Here is a 20,623-nt window from a genome sequence, read left to right on the forward strand (position 1 = left end):
CACATCTTTAACATTTAACTTTTCGACTATGTTAACTCATACTAACTGTAAAATTCAACATTATTACTTACCAAACTTCGCTCGCTTTCTAAGTCTTTTCCTGCTCTTCCGGAGCGGGATCCGGAAGTAACCATATTTTTTTTAATTTGTGTTGAAGCGTTCTAAACCGCCTAAATGGCAAGATTACACAGTTTCAATTGAAGAAAAAATCTATAAAAATTAAAAAGTACAAGATTGAGTGTAAAGACTACAATGATGTACAACTACAAAACCCATGAAGCATTGCGTTTTAGGCGTGCTATCTGGGCGCGCTTTTCTAGATGCGACCTGAGTGGTGTAATTTTTGTGTGTGCCATATTAGGACAAGACCGTGAGAAATGTGTGAAAATTGGCCTCATCTTGTGCATGAAGTGAGACAAACAAGTTCTATTCTATCTTGCTTTGACCTTTCACACAAACACACACACACACACACACACATATATAAATTGCTTACTTATGTTGTCCTCTATTGTAAACCTCTTAGGATAAAAGTGTTTGCAAAATGATTAAATGTAGCCTGATGGAAATTTAAAGTTTATATTGTTTCATAATTATTCATTAAACCTTGTTGATAGGGAGAATAAACCCACGCTGCAAACAGGAATAGGGGAAACAGCTGTGTGTATTAAAATATGATTAATTATAAAATATCTTAAATTACAATTAACTATGGGCCACATTTCTATATTTTATATGTGGGCCAAATAATACACCTAACCAGTGGCCCATATCCTGTTTGCCACCTTAAAGACAGTCCAATCTCCCCCATAACCTGGCCATGTTCGGTTCACATGCCTCATGCCAGTGCCGACTGAATGCCAGCTTTGCCGGCTTCATGCCAAATCTGGGCCAGAATACTTTGCTACCTGGGCAATGCCTGCCAAGCATTTCTCTCACAATGCACCCTGGTATTTTCACTACAGCCTCCCCGATATGCTTCTGAGGAGGCCAAGGTAGCCTTGTTTTAACTCTTCTCAGCGGTAAAACTTGGGAATGGGGCATCATGTTGTGGAACCGGAAAGCTCCTTGTTGCACCTACTTTCAAGTTTTTCATCAAAACATTTTCAAATTGTTCAACAGGTCGGCCCTTGGAGACGAAGCTGCCACTTGGTTGTCCCGGCTCACTCAAGGCAGATTAACTGTTATGGATTATGCCATCCACTTCCACACACTCGCCGCAACCTGCGATTGGAACGAGGGTGCATTGTGCGCTCACTTTCTGGAAGGCCTTAATGCTTTGATTGCCGACAAGCTCGCTGCTATGGAAGTGCCCCGGGATCTCGAGTCAATCATCAACCTCTCCCTTTGAGTTGAGAGACGTTTCTCGCTGCGCCATCAGCGATGTTCTCTGGCTGAGTCTTGGTGCAATTTGGACAACCTTCCTCAGGAAACCACTCCTTCCTTACAGGGAAGTCGCCATTTTGTGCCGCCATTTTTCTACAGAAGCCCTTAACGACTAAGTTGTCTCCGATGATGACATGTTGGTCTGGTGGCGGCTACCGTAGCTTCTCTATGTGTTTCAAAAGCGAGGGGTGAGCAGTGGACTAAGTCGTTGGTTGCAATTCGCAACCTCACCACTAGATGCCACTAAAATTTACACACTGCACCTTTAAGGAGAATGACACATTTAATATTTTACAAATGTTTTTATTTACAACAAAAACAAGTGAAGCATGACACTGAAATAAAAAATAACAACAGACTGAAATAAAAGTATATATATATATTTTGCCGATGTTCGGGAAAGCTTTGTGCGACAGAGCCACTTTGTCCTCAGCCGGCGTCTGTGCAAGGTTGACGATGACGGGCCATTGTGAATGGCAGTGAGTGCTCCACCAAAGTGCCCAGAATCATTGCCTGAAAGTAAATTAAAATCATTAAAATATAACCTTGCAAACTATCATACATAGGACTAATATGATAAAACAACGTGTCTCCATACTGTATGCCTGATATGCAGTAAATATATCAACATACATTTCTGTTCAATAATTATAATAATGATGCATTTTATATGTAGAGCTCCTTACATTGAATAAACAATCTCAAAGTGCTAGTGTTCATAATGTAAATTCAACGTACAACACAATGTAAAGATTTCATTGACAGACTTTGATGCAAAATGTAGCCCTTTATTATACAGAAATTTGCTGTTGGTGTATTAGCCTAGGACAACACGCTCACGAGATTGTTTTGTCTAAACAGCCCTATGTTGTTAAAAATGACTGTTTACCAGGTATACAGCCACAAGGAATGAATGGGGCTAGGCCAAATCCTAACACATTCACAACGCGATTTACAAAGATTAAGTGCATGCATTTAAAAAAGATAGGTATGTATTAATTAGTTTAAGTTGAGGTAAGTACATAGTAAAATATTGAAAAACGGTGGGTTTTCCTTTAACATTACTCTCGCATCAGCTATTGTGTAAACAGTCACATTTTCCCACATCACGAATGACTGCCGGCGCAAACGCGCACCACAGCCACCGTAATGAAGTTACTCAGGGTAACGTTAACTCAGAATTCGAGTAGTAGCCGTATATCTCGGAACTCAGGGCAGAGCACCCGGGTAACGATAAGCCTAGCTAACAATCGTCCTGCTAAGTTAGCTAACATTAGTCATTTTGCTCGAAGCATAGGCAAACTTTATGCAAGGTCTACGTTTGTGCATTACTCTGCGTTGACTCGTTCCTAAAAATATAAGCGGTAGCTAATGCTAATTTAAATCAAGCAAACAAATAGTTGTTGTTTTTGGTCCAAAAAAGTTGACTTACCTTGAATAAGATGGTTCCTTCACGTTAAAAATGTCCATCAGACTCTCGTGGTAGCCAGGTGTGTCTGTCATCCAAAGGACCGCGCTGTCTTCAAGATTCTGAAGGGAGTGCTAAGATTCCAATCGGCCCAGAGAAGTGTCAATTATAAGAATTATCCAATAATGTTTGGCAATTCTAGCCCGCATGGCATTCAGATAAAGGGCAGCCAATCTCATCTGGATTGTGTTAATAATTCTGTGTTGGCCTGGAGTCAGTCTTGTCATTTGTTTTGGTGCGGCTCCTTCTCCTGTGTCTTCTGTGTTTCAGGTGACAACCGCTGATTTGAGAGGGGTTCTGGTGGAATATCATGACCTCTGTATTGTGTTCAGTAAGTCACGTGCCAGCTCTGTACCTCTGTATCGCCCCTACGACTGCACCATCAACCTCCTGCCGGGGACTTTGCAGAAGGGTCGCCTTTTTCCCTTTCCGCTTCTAAAAAAAGGCCATGAATACATGTCACACGTCGGGGCTGGCTGCTGCTTTAATCAAGCCACGCCCCTTTAACTTCCACCTCGAGAAGGTCCCCAAAGCCAACCCAATGACCAGACAACACAAGTGCACGTAAGTATAAAAGCATAAACTTTATTTAAATTAATTAAAATGGATTTGGGAAATGGGGAGGGGGGAGGGATTTAAAACTAGACTCTTTGTCCTGCCCTCCAGGTGGGCCGTGGTCGGAAGAGTAAAAGGGGGGGGGGCAGATGGGGCCAAGTGTCCGGGATCCAGGACACTGCAGGGAATGTGGGACTCAGGCTCCTCCGCATGGTTTAAGGTTCCCGTGGCGCCCTCCTCTTCCTCCTGGAGGCAGAATAAACAACAAATAAGGGTTGGGCTTGTAAAACTTCCTTCTTTACGTACCCCTTTTTCGAATGGCCCCGTGTATCTTCAGTACGTGGTGCTGGGAGATGGTTGTCGTGAGCGTTCCTTTGACTCACGTGTATGTCTCTTTTCTTCCTCTTTGCAGACTGCCGCTAGAACACAGAGATCGGTTAATTATACTGCGATGGACTCCCTCTCACCTTTTCTGCTTGAGACGACGTACAGTAAGTACGGTGCAGGTAAGTGTTCCTCGTTCTCTTTCTCCCTCTTTCTCTCCACAGTATGCGGGCTGGGACACAAAGATCGGTTATTCAGACTGCTGGTTTCTCTCACCTTTCCAGCTTGAGACGACGTACAGTAAGTACGGTGCAGGTACGTTTTCCTCGTTCTCTTTCTCTCTCTTTCTCTCCACAGGCTGCGGGCTGGGACACAAAGATCGGTTATTCAGACTGCTGGTTTCTCTCGCCTTTCCAGCTTGAGACGACGTACAGTAAGTACGGTGCAGGTAAGATCTCCTTATTCGCTTCCCTTGTTCTACTCCACACAGTAACACTCTCGGTCAGATGACAGTCACTTTATATAGACATTGTATTTGGATGAAATGTGGTGGACTTACAGTGACCGGGCTCTCTCGATTTGCCAGATATTTCGAGACTGTTTAGTGATGAAGCATCGGGGGCAAAACCTCCCAACGGCTGCTGCGGCTGCAGAGGGGAAAATGCTACGCCAGGGCTCAAAATTAACTTTTTTATTTGGTAGCACTGGTGCTCCCAACTTTAAAGAGTAAGGAGCACCAGCAAAAATGTAGGCGCATCCATCAAAAAATTTAAAAGCACCACAACTACAATGTAAATGTTAATAGATTTATTTTATTAAAAATAAAACACCACCACCGGGCTTTACACGTCCTATGGCCAGCATTTAAAAGTTGGTCTTCTATTTTATTTTATTTTTTGCTGCATAAATTCCTAAATTAATACCCAAATGCTGTTCAAATAGTATTGCAGCAATAATAATTTAACAATTACAGGTAACATGATTAAGATTACATAGAAAATCTAGCAAATACGTAAAACACTGATTAATTGTGACATTACAAAAGTGACCCTAATATAGAAGGCTAATATATATTGGTATTGATAACTGCATTACCAGGATGCTTTTACTACTAAATAGGCAATGTTTTAAAAAATACAACAAAAACATACCATCAGCATTGTCGTATTCCACAGCAACATGGACCACAAGGATGTTTGTCGAATGTCCATTCACCAGCGCATGCGCACATACACCATCAAACACACTGTGACAGACAGCTCGGTGTCTCCATCAATAATAAACACATTTGTCATGACACAGCTTGTATTTTTGGCACTTTCGCCAGGTTTAAGCAAGGTACGTTTGGCGCTTAAATGTTTTGATTCCGCCATTAACGCCGTTTTACAGGATTTACAGTAAACACAGTAAGTTACATTTTCATAGACACTCGAAATCTTTAAGCCACTCTCTCTGAAAGGTTTAACGTCAACTCGTATTTTCCGGTGGTGGAGTTACATTTGAATCCGGATCGTCGTCAAAAAATACAGTAATAACCTTGGCTGTAATCGGCTCGCTCTCGTCATGCTCGCGACGCGTTCGTCTTTTCACATTTCCGCACTTCACGGCAACAAGGAATGACTGACGCTCATATTAGCCAATCTGCGGTCTTCATTAAACGCAAGAACTTAATGGTGAAATTTGATTGGTTATGTATCGTTGGAGAGAACACTGAACCTGGGACAGCGCCAGCACGCAGGATCACAATCAACTCGCTTCACAACAAAATGGGCAGTCGCACAAATGCTCCCAAATATATTTTAAGGTCGCACAGATTAAATTTCGGTCGCATATGCGACCAAAATGGTCGCAATTTCGAGCCCTGTACGCTGTCTCACCGAGCCGAGCGCTGCCCTCTCCTCTCCACCTCCTAGACTGTAGAGCACTGGACAGGGGCGCCCCTTTGAAGAGGCCTCGGGACAGACAAGATCTACTCCACCTCACTCTGCAACAGTAGGCGTTATGTAGATATATGTACAAGCAGCATTAATCCTTAGTTGTACTCAAACAGCCTCTAGCGGTCCAACTCTTGCACAACCCCAATACAAAGGATGACTGCTGACGAACACCACAGTAATACTGCACATCCAGAGCTCACTCACAACACATGCCAGGTAATAACAACTGAAACCGGCAGCCTTTTCGTTCTCCCACGGCGAGGTTAGCGAAGGCGGGGGTTTTCTGACAATACACACACAGCAGTACACAGCACCACGTCAAAGTGAAATTTCCACAACAACACAGACTCACCCACCGCACTCAAAGTGAACATTTAGGGCGCCCCGTCTTCCTCCACTTCGCCGGAGTCTGTTAGACGGTGTTTAACCCTCTGGGGTCTAAGGGGTTTTTAGGGCCCTGGAGAAGTTTTGACATGCACTGACATTTGTGCTTTTTTCAGTTGCTTAAAAACATAATAATGGCAAAAGTCTTATAACACTGTGTTCAGCACAAACTGGGCTACTATATTATATGATCAACATGTATGAACATGTTTGTATTTTTGAGAGAAAAATGTTTATGCGTGGTTTTTGAAAAAGCTAAATTTTTAAGTGACTGATATAAGTCAAAAAAACTCATACTAAACATGTTTTCCCAAGACTTTTCAATACAGGATCTAGTAGTCTAGAGTTTTTTCTTTAAAATGATTCTGCTTACTCATTTACATAAGACAATAATATTGATTTACAAATTCAAAGTCACTTTTTGGTTAGGAAGGCAATATGCAAGGAGGCTGGAAGCTCTTGAATAATCTGTGATTGACAGCTGAAGAAGAAAACACTTGCATAATGAGCTGCATAATGCCTTTAGGCAGTAAGACGACGCCTTGTTACGTGTTTGTTTGTGAAAGCAACACAAAAGAAATGCCTTCCCATGCGTGAGCCTGCGTTAAATAAACTTACCGTGTAGAGATATACGCGAACAAACAGGGTTTTAGATGTGTTTAGATCCGTCTTAATACAAAAGTGCGTCAAATATGAGGCATTGTGTGTTTGTGTGTGCATTTGGCCGTCAACCGCGTCTGACGGAAGCACAAAGAAAACATAAGCGCCTGGAGATAACTTGTATTTACAGGCGAGAGAGCATACTTTATAATTTTAACACAAAGCGCATCAAATATGAGGCATCGTGTGTTTGTGTGTGCGTTTGGACCTCGATCCCGTCACACTGACGAAGCACACACTCGCGTCTTTTTGGAGATAACTTTAGGCGCGAGTAAACAAGTAGATGTGATGTTTGCAATGGCACCTTTTATAAGAATACCACAAAGCTCGTCTAAGATGAGGCATCGTGTTTGTGTGTGCGTTTGGACATCGCGTGACTGACGAAGCACACACTCGCGTCTGTTTGGAGATAACTTTAGGCGCGAGTAAACATGTAGATGTAATGTTTACAATCGCATATTTTATAATGATACCACAAAGCGCGTCAAATATGAGGCAAGTTATTTGTGTGTGCGTTTGGACGTCGATTGCGTCTGTTTGATGAAGCACACACACTCGCGTCTGGAGATAACTTAAGTTACAGTCTGAGTAAACAAGTAGATGTCATGTCACCAACACTTGGATTAAAACTCAACACAGCACTGCCACTGACTGAATGGCTACAGAGACGGAGTCTCCATTGACTGGGGTTGACTAATGAATATGGATGATCTCTGCTCTTCTCTTCAATGGAGCGGGGCGTGGCTCATTATAGATAATGCAGGAACACGAGAAAGACGATACATCTCCCTCTTCTAACACAGTTAACAACGAATTACAATATTTGTTTTCGATTTCACTTACATCTTCCAAAAGCAGACATTCCAAGCATTATGTAGATATGTATCTTTTGTTGATATGACAAGTATTCCTTAAGTTACAGTTAATTTTTCTGACGTGTTTCTGAAAGGTCTTCACTGAGGGAGAGAGAACAAAACACGCATCATGTTTATTTTCTTAATTTTGCGAAAAGCACAACATTCTGTTTTTATTGGGAGTGGACAGAAAAAAACGTCTCGGTTACAGATGTAACCCTCGTTCCCTGAAGGAGGGAACGGAGACGTCACGTCGTGACCGACGAATTGGGAACTCGGTTAGAGAGACCAATCTGCTTCGTATACTACTAAAACACCAATGAACTTGGCATTGAGATATTTGCATAATGCTGGCGCCGCCCCGCCAGGTGCGTATATAAGGCGCACGTGCAAATAGGGAAATCAGCTTCTGTTCGCTGAGAAAGCCGGAAGGTGACCGGCCTAAACAGCAGGTGGCAGCACCTGTGGCGACGGGACGTGACGTCTCCGTTCCCTCCTTCAGGGAACGAGGGTTACATCCGTAACCGAGACGTTCCCTTTCAGTCGGTCACTACGACGTCACGTCGTGACCGACGAATTGGGAATCCCTACCAAAACGCCACTAGGGGCTGACCTCTTCCAGTGTCTGCGTAAAGCCCTCCGGTTCCACTTAAGGATAAGGAGAATTAGGTTTTAAGGCAGAAGGCCGGGCACTAGATGTTCCTTTAACCCACAGTAGTGCCAGCGACTGGGAAGCGCCCTATCTGAGCGGTATAGGGACGCTGCGGAAGCCACCGCCCGGTTAAGGGCTATTGGTGGGCGAAAGTCAACCGTAGTTGAGGTATAAATGACAGCCGTGGCTGTGTAAGCAAAGCAGTGCTCTGCTAAGGGAAACGTGGGCTGGTAGGATTAACCCCACGGAATAATACTCACAAAGGAACCCGTTGGGACACAATGTGGGGCCCTGGCCAAACACGTAGGTTCGTAAGAATACAGCTAGTGAAAGGCTGACAGCCAATGCTCCGCAACAAAGGCTGTCAAGGCAGTGGAGAGAGCAAATCAAACCATTACGCATTTTTGCTCTATTAGCCTTCCATACTGAAACTCAATTTGGAGCCTCAGTCGGAGGCTGCAAGCCGACTTGCGAGTCTGCCCTCCGTGTCCTCCCTGGTGAGGACAGAACACGAGAGGATACAGGCTCGATACGAACATTGTAAAATCTAATGAACGTATTAGGTGTCGCCCAACCAGCAGCTCTACAGATGTCTGTTAGCGAGGAACCACGAGCTAATGCCCAAGATGAGGCAACACTCCGAGTGGAGTGCGCTCTCAAATTAAGGGGCAAGGAATGCCCTGCAAATTATAAACCAGGGCGATAGTATCAACTATCCAATGAGACATCCTCTGCTTAGTGACAGCTTTCCCTTTCTGCTGGCCACCATAACAAACAAAGAGCTGGTCTGAGGTCCTGAAGCTTTGCGTGCGGACCACGTAGAATCGCAGTGCGCGTACGGGGCACAACAAAGCCTCGGTTGGGTTTGCCTGCTCCAAAGGCAACGCTTGCAAGCTCACCACCTTATCTCTGAAGGGAGTGGTGGGAACTTTGGGCACGTAGCCTGGTCTGGGTCTTCAGTGAGACAGCAGGACCAAACTAAAGGCACGAATCGTCAACAGAGAATGCATGTAAATCTCCTACTCTCTTCATGGAGGCCAATGCTAGCAGGGTCAGAGTTTTCATTGATAAAAACTTCAGACTCGCAAACTGCAAAGGCTAAATCGGAGACCTGAAGGCTTCAGCACCATGGACAGGTCTCAGGAAAAAAGAGGGAGGGCGCGAGGGGTTTAGCCTGCGAGCGCCTCTTTAAAATGTAATAATTAAATCATGCTGGCCAACTGATCTGCCGTAGATAAGTGAGTGATGAGCAGAAATAGCGGCGATATAAATTTTAATGGCGGAGGGACAGCCTACCATCTAACCCCTGTTAAAGATATAAAAGCATAATGTTAAAGGGCATTCTCTGGGTCCTCGCGTTGCGAAGAGCACCGGGTGACGAAAAGGTTTCATTAAGCGCGTAAGCCCGTCCTGTGGACGGTGCTCGAACCGCGTCGATGGTGTTAGATACCGCTTGCGATAAATCACCTAAACCTTGCGCGCGCTCAACGACCGTACATGGATATCCACAGGTCGGGGCGCGAGTGCCAAATGTGCCCCTTCCTAAGAAAGAAAGTCCTTCCTCAGGGGAATCCGCCAGGGAGGGCTGTCGCGAGGAGCATTAACTATGAAAACCAATTCTTGGTCGTCCAGTACGGACGATTAATAAAAGGCTCTCCTCGTCCTGCCTGACTTTGCACAGTGTCTGCGCAATAAAGCTCACTGGAAGGAATGCGTATTTACGCACCCCCCGCGGTCAGCTGTGTGCCAACGCATCCACGCCGAGGCTGCCCTCGGTTAGTGAATAAAATAGGCGACAGTGGGTATCGTCCGGCGACGCAAACAGATCTATCTACGCACAACCGAACTTCTTCCAAATTAGCTGGTCCGTCTGGGGGTGGAGTCGCCATTCGCCGGGGGCGCAGCTCGGAAGCGCGTACCGCTGTATTGAGCGATCCCGGGATGTAAATGGCACGAAGGGACCTCAGATGCTTCTGACTCCAAAGGAGGAGATGACGAGCGAGATGCGACAGGTGACGAGAGCGCAAAACCGCCTTAACGGTAAATAACGCAACAGTCGCAAAGTTATCAGTGTCGACAAACACATCCGTCCCTCGCATCTCCATAGCGGAGCGTACAAGTCCCAGATATACAGCGCACCGCTCGCGGCAGTTGGGGTGCTATGCACACCCCAGACTGCAGGCCCGTCATACGTGGCTGAACATCCCGTGCTTAGGGCATCGCATGCTACAGAATGCCAGGAGACCCCTCAGAGGCATATCTTGCTATCAGAAATGCTGGGTCTACTACGGGGAAATTTAAATGACACGCAGGTGTAGTGTTTACACAATGTATGCCGGTGCGCCACGCTCTCCTCGAGACTCGATCGTAAAGCCAACGCTGAAGCGGTCTCATATGACGCAGCTCGAGCAGTGTCACGGCTGCAGCATGCTGTCATATGTCCAGGAGCTTCTGAAATTGTATCAGAGGGACCGCGTACTTCCCTCGAATTAAACCGAGGCAAGTCAGAACTGACTAGTTGCGCGCTCTTGTAAAACACGCCAATTAGTTGATCGAGTCTAATTCCATACTGAGAAAAAGGATCCTCTGCACGGGGCAAAGTTGCTCTTTCCCAGTCGACCTGATGACTTAAACGAGCGAGATGCCGAAGCATTAACTCTTTGTGTTCGCGCACGTCTGCCAAGAACGGGCTATTATAAGTCAACGTAAATAAAGCAGAATGCGAACAACGCTCTCTCTCTGATATTTTAATGCCGTGACTAGCACTTTCATGGAGACACGGAGAGAGAGAGACAGCTCGAATGGTGTACTTAATATTAATATGCCCACCCCATGACGCAGAGCGAAAAAACGGTCTAAGGCGAGGGGAGATGGACACAAAAGTACACGTCTTACAGGTCTAAAGCTGCAACCGATCTGAATATTGAAATACGAGCCTCGGCGTTATCATCCAAAAAAAAAAAAAAAAAAGACCACCTTTGTAGAGCCGGGCGTAAATCAAATCGATCGTAACCCACCGCGTATTTTGGGTACTATGAGATAAAGGCTGGAAAACCCTATCATCATATCATCATCTCGGTAAGAGGGACCGGCTCGATAATCCATCGCCAGCAGGACATCGACTTATGCACGCAGTACATGTGCATCGGATACTTTCACTATAGTGAAACGAAAGCCCGAGAATTTTGGGGTTGAGCCGGTAATTGTATTTCGTAACCGAGGCGGATCGTGCGTAAAACCCAACGAAACGGGCTGGGAACTGAAGCCAAGCACCCAGGCACCGTACGAGGAGAATTAACGACACTACCGGTGTACCCGCGGCGGGGCAGCGAGGCGGGACAGGCGGGACTGCCGGTGCGTCTGCCGTGACAGCATAAGCATCTACAGTATGTGTGTGTGTGACACTGACCTGAGCCCGCTGAGGGAAACGGTCGTCCGGTCTCCTCAGCTGAGGACGCAGACTCCGACGGGTTTGCTGGTGGTCCGGTCTCCTGAGTGGAGGGCTCGGACTCCTCAGAACACCCGCTGGCGATAGAGGAGAGGTAGGGTGAGCTGGTGTGTGCCCGCTCACGGCTCTCTCGATCCTCTGGAGACCTGAAGAGGGAAGAGGAATGCACTCTGTGTGTGGTTAGTGGGCACCGGCTAAACAGCCGGTGGAACATATGCAAACCAAGAATTTTCCACCCGACCCTCTATCGGGGGAAGGAGCGAATCACCGTCTCCTGAAGAGTGATCCTCTGCCAACCCAGGTCGCCCGCTTACTGGCCACTTAAACTCCCGATCTCACGGGAAGCGGCTAAGCGGGCGGGGCGAGCTGCTGACGACCGGTTCCCCCGCGCTGCCGAGATGGGGTCCGAAGAGGGGAACGGAGGTGGTCGCCGCAGGACGCCGACGGCGAGAGGCAGACTGAGGAACCGGCGTGGTGGTTTTTACCAAGGGCAGCTCTCCTTCGCCGGGGCATGACCACAGAGATCGCCTCAGTCTGCGCAGCGGAGCTGTACGACTCCACGGCCTCGCCGAAGAGGCCGGTCTGTGAGACAGGAGCATTCAAGAAGTTGTTCTCGCCTGCGTCCGTCAGCCAGACACAGCCAAAGGTGGCGATCTTGAACCACTGTCGTGAACATCGCACGACTGAAGGTCGCGGCCTCCCTCGTAAATCCTTGGTGAACCCGTAGCAACGTTATTGCGTGCAGGGCTGAAGCCGCCTCTCCGCATGCCTGACGGACAGCGCCCGTAACCGGACGACTATCTACAAACACGGGAGGGAAGGGTTGGGTGGTCCCTCTAGGAACGCAGCTGCATCGCAACCCCCCGCTCCACTGAAGGGTCCCTGCCCTTAGCGGCTCCATTGGTGAGGGAGGTGAGGGGTGAAAGCTGAAGCTGAACGGCCGGATGGCCGCAAACCACGTCAGCTCTTCGTGCCGTCGGGAAGAAAGGCACAGGAGCAGAGGACCGAGAGGCCCGAGCAGCTCCGAAATACCAATCACGTGGGCGGTACGGTTCGGGCGGAGAGGGGTTAACCCCTCCAACTCTACCGTTACCGCCGCTCGAGCAGGCACGGCCGCCATCTCCGGAACGACTCCACTTCGGAGGAAAATTGGACACCCCTCTGATGCTGCAGAAGTGAACGGGACCAGAAGGAGGTCCAATGGATTCGGCAGACATCATAGAACACGACTCTGCCGTCTCCACCGGAACCTCAACCGGCTGAGGATGAAAGGCCGGTAGGTGGAGGACGCATCCTCCGTCCTCCTCAGCGTAGTGATGCGAAGAGCGTCATGCGAGCGCTTGACAGTCGCACCATGGCGGTGTCAGCACTGCAAAGACGCGGACAGCATTCCCGTAGAAACGTCAGTCGTCTCCGCAATCCAAGAGGGTTATGCTCTCACAGAGAGAACAAAAACTCTCCACGAGCGCAGCCTCAGAATGCTTGATGCCCAAGCATGAAGACAGCGCTCGTGACCGTAACTGGAACCCTTATACCTCTCACATCCAAGATCGCACGGACGAAAAACAATCCTGAAAAGGACGCTGATCTCCGAATATACGAGAGAGTGGCTGTCTTTAAAAAGACACAGAGCTCTCACGTATCACTCTTTTAGGGAAATCACTCTTTAGGTGCTCAGCTGATGATGCGCACAGGGAAAGGCAACGCACACACTAAACTCAAAACAAAAAATATGCAGAGCAGTGGAATACTGCGAGCGTCCGCTGTGTTAGTACTGCTTGTCAATCAACTTCAGCAACCGTTCCCAGAAGAGCAGATAGTAGCTTCTCAGTCAGATAAAGCCGGCTTTCGAAGCGAAAAAAGCTGATTTCCCTATTTGCACGTGCGCCTTATATACGCACCTGGCGGGGCGGCGCCAGCATTATGCAAATATCTCAATGCCAAGTTCATTGGCGTTTTAGTAGTATACGAAGCAGATTGGTCTCTCTAAGCGAGTTCCCAATTCGTCGGTCACGACGTGACGTCGTAGTGACCGACTGAAAGGGAACTAGACACTTTAACGTTTTAAATGATGTATAAATCATGTCTGTATGACCAAAATCAGCAGAGTTATCTAACTCTCTTTGCGGAGTGATTGAAAAATAAAGACTTTGCGGTGCCCGCGCCACCGTCGACCCCAGAGTGTTAACACGGCCCAGTCAGCATTCACGTCGCTGTGACAGCCCCAGTTTGTCCTCCTCCGGCTCACCCACCACACTGTTCAGGGGTAGGGCCGTTCTCCTTTTCCCGGAGTCGTTCACTACAAAACAGGTTAGTGTACCGTGTGTCCCAAACTCAATGTTTCATACTCACAATCACTGTAAGATCTTCTCTAATGTTCTCCTCTTTGATACACACAGGCGATTATTTCCAGCCACACAGAACGAGGCGTCCCTTCCTCCAACAGGGTTGCACAGCGATTTCACTTATGTCACAATATCCCAAGTATAGCAAACACTCACGCTAAACTCCGCTTTTCCTTTTGTTTCGTTTCAGTTTCCAGTAGTCTCCAATTGTCTTCCGGCCACTATGGTTTACTTCGTCCCACACATCCGCGCCAGCTTCAGCCTGAGAGGAAAAACAGCCCAACAACAAACGCACCAAAACAGCACCAAACGAGCCCAACAACTCAACCCTTCGGGGTGCTCCTTTAAATAATCCACGGCATGCCTTTCTTTCACCTCCTGCGGCTCTGTCCTCTTTCCGCTCGCTTCCCAGCGATGCCCGGATCAACAGAGCCTTCAGTCCGCCCTTGGCGAAAAGGAGCTTTCCCCGTGTCAATCGCTGCCCTCTTGTGTTTCCTGCAGAGCTATTTATGTGTGTCATCCTCACCTAGCCTCCAATCAAAATCTGCTTCCTTACTGCTTTGCACCTGTGGCTCGTAAGTGTCAGGGCTTAGAGAGGGAGACTGAGACAGGATCCAATTGCAGAAAAAAATGCGTTTATTCAATGAGTCAGTGTCCATAAGACTGAGCTTGGGTGAATAATATAGCAGAAGAATCAAAGAGAGAGAGAGATCCGCAGTGCTTGACTGGGTGAGAGTTGCCGCTGTGCGTAGACAGGGAGAGAGTTGCTGCTGTGCGTAGACAGGGAGAGAGTTCCAATGGACGAAGGCCAACTGAGAAATCCACTGCTAGGAGACTGGGTGAATGATAGAACTGCCACGGAGAAATTACCCGGATGAGCCGGACTGCAGCTACGGACCCTGCGATGGTACGCTGGACAGCGCCTCTGGCAGCCAAGCAGTCGAAGCTGCAGTGGAGAGTGAGACGACAACCACTCAGAGATAGCAGAGCAGTGGGTAACCTGGCAGATGGTGACAGCAGATAGCACAGGTAAAAAGCGGAAAAAACTAAAATAAAACAGACTGAACTATGAAAAATGACTAGACTATGAAAAAATAACAAAATAAACGGATAGTTAGAATATCACAATACTAGGAACTAGACCGACTAGACAAGACAGGAGATATAGCAAGGCACATACAATGACGAACTCGCAGGGAACAAAAGGCTAAGGACACTAATATAGCAAACCAAACGAGGGGTAAATGATTAGCAGGTGCATGACGCAGGTTTAAGGAATCACGCAGATGAAGAACCCAAGTGACAGACGCAAATGAGCAAAGCTGTAAAACATAAACACAGACAATGAAAACACAGAAACAAAGCAACCAATTAAACTGACGTCCTAACAGTAAGGTCCCGATTGTGTTGCCCTGGAAACCAGGAAGTACTGGGGTTCTTTTCAAATTTGGTCCGGGCGGAAACCATCTTCGGGCAGAACCAAGTTTCGCCAATTTTGGTTCCGCCCTATAAAAGTCACCCTGTGACATAAATACATACATGAATCTTTACAACCTGGGTTCATCCGTCACTCCTCTTCTCCGGCAGGTGCCGGGTTCTTTTTCATTTAGAAAAAGGATGGCTCTCTGCGCCCTTGTATTGATTATCGAGGTTTAAATGACATTACTGTAAAAAATAGATACCCCTTACCTCTAATGTTTTCTGCAGGGAGAAGACATTACAGGGAGCCCAGTTCTTTACCAAACTATGCCTGCGTAACCCGTAGCATCTGGTGCGCATCCGTGAGGGGGATGAGTGGAAGACAGCATTTAATACCCCCACGGGCACTGAATATTTGGTTTTACAGTTCGGATTAACGAACGCTTTGTCTGTCTTTCAGGGTCTTGTCAATGCCGTCTTGGGTGACATGCTTAATTGCTTTGTCTTTGTGTACCTGGATGACATGTCAAAGCGGAGAAGTGCAAATTCGACATCGAATCAGTTACATTCCTTGACCATATTATATTTCCCTAATGCATTAAGGCTGACCCTGTTAAAATCAAAGCCATCGTCGAGTGGCCAATTCCCAACACTTGTAAATCCCTACAGCGTTTCCTGGGTTTCGACAACTTTTATTCGCGTTACATAAGGGATTTGGTCAGATAGCTGCACCACTTACCCCATTAACCTACTCTTAAATGCTATTTAAATGGAACAACCAAGCACAGGTAGCCTTTGACACTCTTAAGTCCCTTTTTACCTCTACGCCTGTGCTTTGCTTTACAGATCCTGATGGCCAATTTATTGTTGAGGTTGAGACATAGGATGTCGGTACAGATGTGGCCTTTAAAAATGCGCGTCTCAGAGAGCAGAATGCCACGAGCACTTCCAAAATTCTGTGGCATTCTGCAGAATGGGTGTTCGGTGGGGGACGCAGGAAATACAAAAACCTGTAGAGGGCAGTCGTGTTTCATGTAGGCCATACTGACGACATTTTGTGTGCTCGACATCATGCTAAGCATATTGTTAGATCTGGTCTCCACACTACAGACAAAATAAAAAAGATCCAGCCCCGGGCACCAGATCACGTCAGAAATTATAAGTTTACTTGTTTAATAGGCATCTGTCAGTTAAAAGGTTGATCAATAGTTGCTAGAGGAGAGCATAAGCAGAGGCGTGAGACGAAGGTTTAGATGATAAAATAGAACAGAGTTTTATTGATGGACAGCAGTTTCAGTTGCATATGCCTCAAATGTTCAAACCTCGTCTACCCCAGTGCACTGTTATATCCAAATTGCTCAGCTGCAACATCCCTTAGACCTTGGGCTTCCATAAACATTCTCTTTATCTATCTCTGTTTACACACAGACAGAACAGCTCTATGAAACTGAACCACCATGAAATTAAGACACATGAAATATAGAAATATAATGAATGAATGAATAAATAATAATAATGTAATAATAAAAAAATGATAATAATAAAATTGATAATGATAAAGTAATATTAAATAATCAAATAAACAATTATATGGATAACTAATGATTATAAAATGATTATGATGATTATGTAAATAAATGATTAAAGATTAAAAAAACCCAATAAAACATTCTGCACGTGAGGATCTAAGGTAGGATCCTGCACTCCCCCCTCTTAATCATATATGACAAAATTAAATGATTATAGATAGCAAACTTTCATAATCTTTATCAAAACACATCTTTAAAAAGCTTAGATGGCCAGTCCTCACTTTTCCTTTCTACATGCTCTTAAAAGAACAGGTAATTTCTGTCATTCTGCGTACCAGCGTCGGTTGGGGGAGTGTGTCTTATACTGGATAATGGCCTTGATGGGCCTGTGACAGCAGTCAAGTGTCTAATAAATACAAATCAACACTTTTATGACAATGTACAAGAGCAAGATGACAAACAATTATGAAATTGCGACTACCAAAGGTAGTTTTTAAATAATTCCAAAGTAGTTCTAATATTGATGTAAACCAGTCAGATGAGAAAAGACATGGTTTTATTTAGCTTAGCTATTCGTTCATGCAAAACTTTAGCCAGATTATGAACCACTTACCCAGAATCTTCCAGAATGTATTGCCAACATTTGGTTGCAATTACAATTACATGTGCTCCTCTGAGAAGCCAACAGCATGTCAAGCGCCATTCGATTTCGCAAAACAACTTTTCTAATTGCATTTACTTCATCCAAAATATTTAACACAGTCTCACCCCATGTCGTCAATATTTGACGACACTTGACCATTCGTCAATATGTGACGCGGAGGGTATACCTTTCGCGTCATTTTTTGACGAACTGGGGACTTCAATACTATTACGTCCGTTGCATTCTCTTCTCCTATTTTATTACCATTTTCGCGTCGGTTTAGGGTTAGATTACGCAAAATTAAACAGTGTACGCGAAATTAAACAGTGTACGCGAAATTAAACAGTTGTCACCTGGCGTTGGGGTTAGAAACAGTTGTCACCTGGCGTTGGGGTTAGAGTTAGGTTTGGGTAGGGATGTCATTATGTAAATCTAACCCTAAACCGACGCGAAAATGGTAAGAAAATAGGAGAAGAGAATGCAACGGACGTAATAGTATTGAAGTCCCCAGTTCGTCAAAAAATGACGCGAAAGGTATACCCTCCGCGTCACATATTGACGAATGGTCAAGTGTCGTCAAATATTGACGACATGGGGTGAGACTGGGTTGAAATATTAGCAATAGAAATGAAAGTGGCATTCACTGTAGCTTTAAATGCTTCCTACAATGCTTGTACTTCGTTTTGTAAATCAGTTACTTCCTTCTAAGAATGGAATAAGTCTTCCTAACCATTTCTCAGTATCAGAAATCTAATGTTTAGTATGTCTCATGATTAAGTGCTGCTTCACATAATCCTCTGACACTACTTACATCGCTGATAAAAGGTACAAAAAACAGTTTACCTCTCAGCCCTTAGAAAGAAATGGATAAGCTTTGTTACCACAAACGAAGTGTGTACCATTAAGAGCAATTAGTGTTTCATTTGTCATTATCATATGAGTTTTGTCACATCTGGAAAACTGGAAACGCATTTCTAGTTTGTAAAATTCCCTTAAAATGTACATTTAGAGCAAATAGATGGTTTGATTCAGTACTGTTGTGCGCAGGCAAATACCAGGAATTACTTGGATAAGATAACTTTTTGTACTGGCAAACACTGCTTGTGAATAGCAGACTGCTTTCCCATGAATAATCGACAACCTTAAAACACTTCTGTAAGAAATTGACATTATCAGTGGTTCAATAATCATACACTGACACCAACTTCACCTTGTGATTTGGTACAATTAGAATCCCCCCAAAAAAATACCCTTTACCACTCCTAAATGCCTATGCTATGGCCATTTCCAACTTTAACAATTTCAGCCATTTTCAGCATCTCTTCCCAGCAACAGGGCATAGTAAGATAAACAAATTGTCTGGTAAGGTTGCAACTTCGATACCAAAACCATCAACTGGTGTTCACCAAAACCATCAACTGTGGAAACCATTACCTGTGGTAAGCTGCAACTGTGGTGCACCACTAAGAGTAGTGATGAGCGAGTCACTCGAAACTCGGATCATTTAACCCGATCCCTAAAATGACTCGAGAACCATGAGTCCTTAGTGACCATTAACCCGAGTCAGTTGAGTCCTCTCAGATTTTGCATTAAAAATGAGAAATTGTATCAAATACAAAGCTCTTCAAATGTTTACAACAGAATTACAACAAATAACTCTAAAAAAGCTGCCATAGGTTCTATAACTTGCAACAACAAGTTAATTTACATCACCAAATGTCGACTGGGGGTACCAAGTGAACCAAAAGCTGCTATTCCGGATCATAATTTCCTGCAGCTCAGAGTCAGAGTACAAAGGAATGCGTGCGCGCGACAATGAGTTTGTCGGCGGCTCTGGAATTCACACAGAGAGTGACTCATAGAGCTTGAATCCTGAACTAGGAGAAACGAGCCTTGCTCGTGTTATTAACCCACTGACTCATGTAGGCTAATCTGTTGCAATATTTGACTGGCACAATGTTTTGGGTAGAAGATGCAAATGTTTAAACATTTTAAATACGAGGACTGCTGCAGCAGTGCTGTTGGAAAGATCCGCCACCGATGGACGTACACGGCTCCTCTTGTTGACTGAGTCACAGAGTGACGTGAGTGGTTCACTCACAGGACACGTGCAGGAGCGGGTGGCTCTTTCTGGGACTCACTCACAAGATCATGTTCTTGCGCGGATTAGTGACTGTGTGACTGCATTAACCGAAGCCTATCATGGATCTTTTAAGTCAATCTGAAACAGGACACGTTCCTCTCGCGTCCAAAGTCAACAAAGCCTGACATCTTCTAAACGTGGTGTTGATATATTTGTTGTTATGAAATGAAACTAAACACACCGAACTTTTACAATTATGTTATTGATAATGTTACCATGGACATGCATGTTTTTTATGAGTTCCTCAGGTCACATGAGCCCTTTTTTGCGAGCAGAGGAGTCGTAGACTCGTAGCTGCATGCATGATCTGAGTTGCTTGGTTGGCATTAGTATGACTTAGCGATTGGAATTGGGAGATTTTGACCAAGACTCAAGTGACTCGAGTGACTCGCACAACCCGGATCATATTAGTGAGTGACTCAGAATAACCCGAATCCTTAAAAAGATCCGGGTTGACCATCACTATGTGTGACCCTCTTAAAGGGATAGTTCACCCAAAAATGAAAATTCTGTCATCATTCACTCACCCTCATGTCGTCACAAACCTGTACAAACATCATTGCCGTGAGGAACACAAAGGAAGATATTTTGAGAAATGTTTGTAACCAAACTGTTTGTGGACCCCATTCACTTCCATAGTATGAAAAAAGAATACTATGGAAGTAAATGGGGTCCACAAACTGTTTGGTTACAAACATTCCTCAAAATATCTTACTTTGTGTTCCTCACAACAATGAAATTCATGAGGGTTTGTATCAACATGAGGGTGAGTAAATGTTTTCATTTTTGGGTGAACTATCCCTTTAAGGATATTCCTCCCAAGACCACCTTTGCTGTTGCCTCTACAGTGCACCTGTTTTCCATTTATTTGCCAAA

This window comes from Misgurnus anguillicaudatus, chromosome 2 (assembly GCF_027580225.2).
Source record: "Misgurnus anguillicaudatus chromosome 2, ASM2758022v2, whole genome shotgun sequence".
Taxonomy (NCBI): domain Eukaryota; kingdom Metazoa; phylum Chordata; class Actinopteri; order Cypriniformes; family Cobitidae; genus Misgurnus; species Misgurnus anguillicaudatus.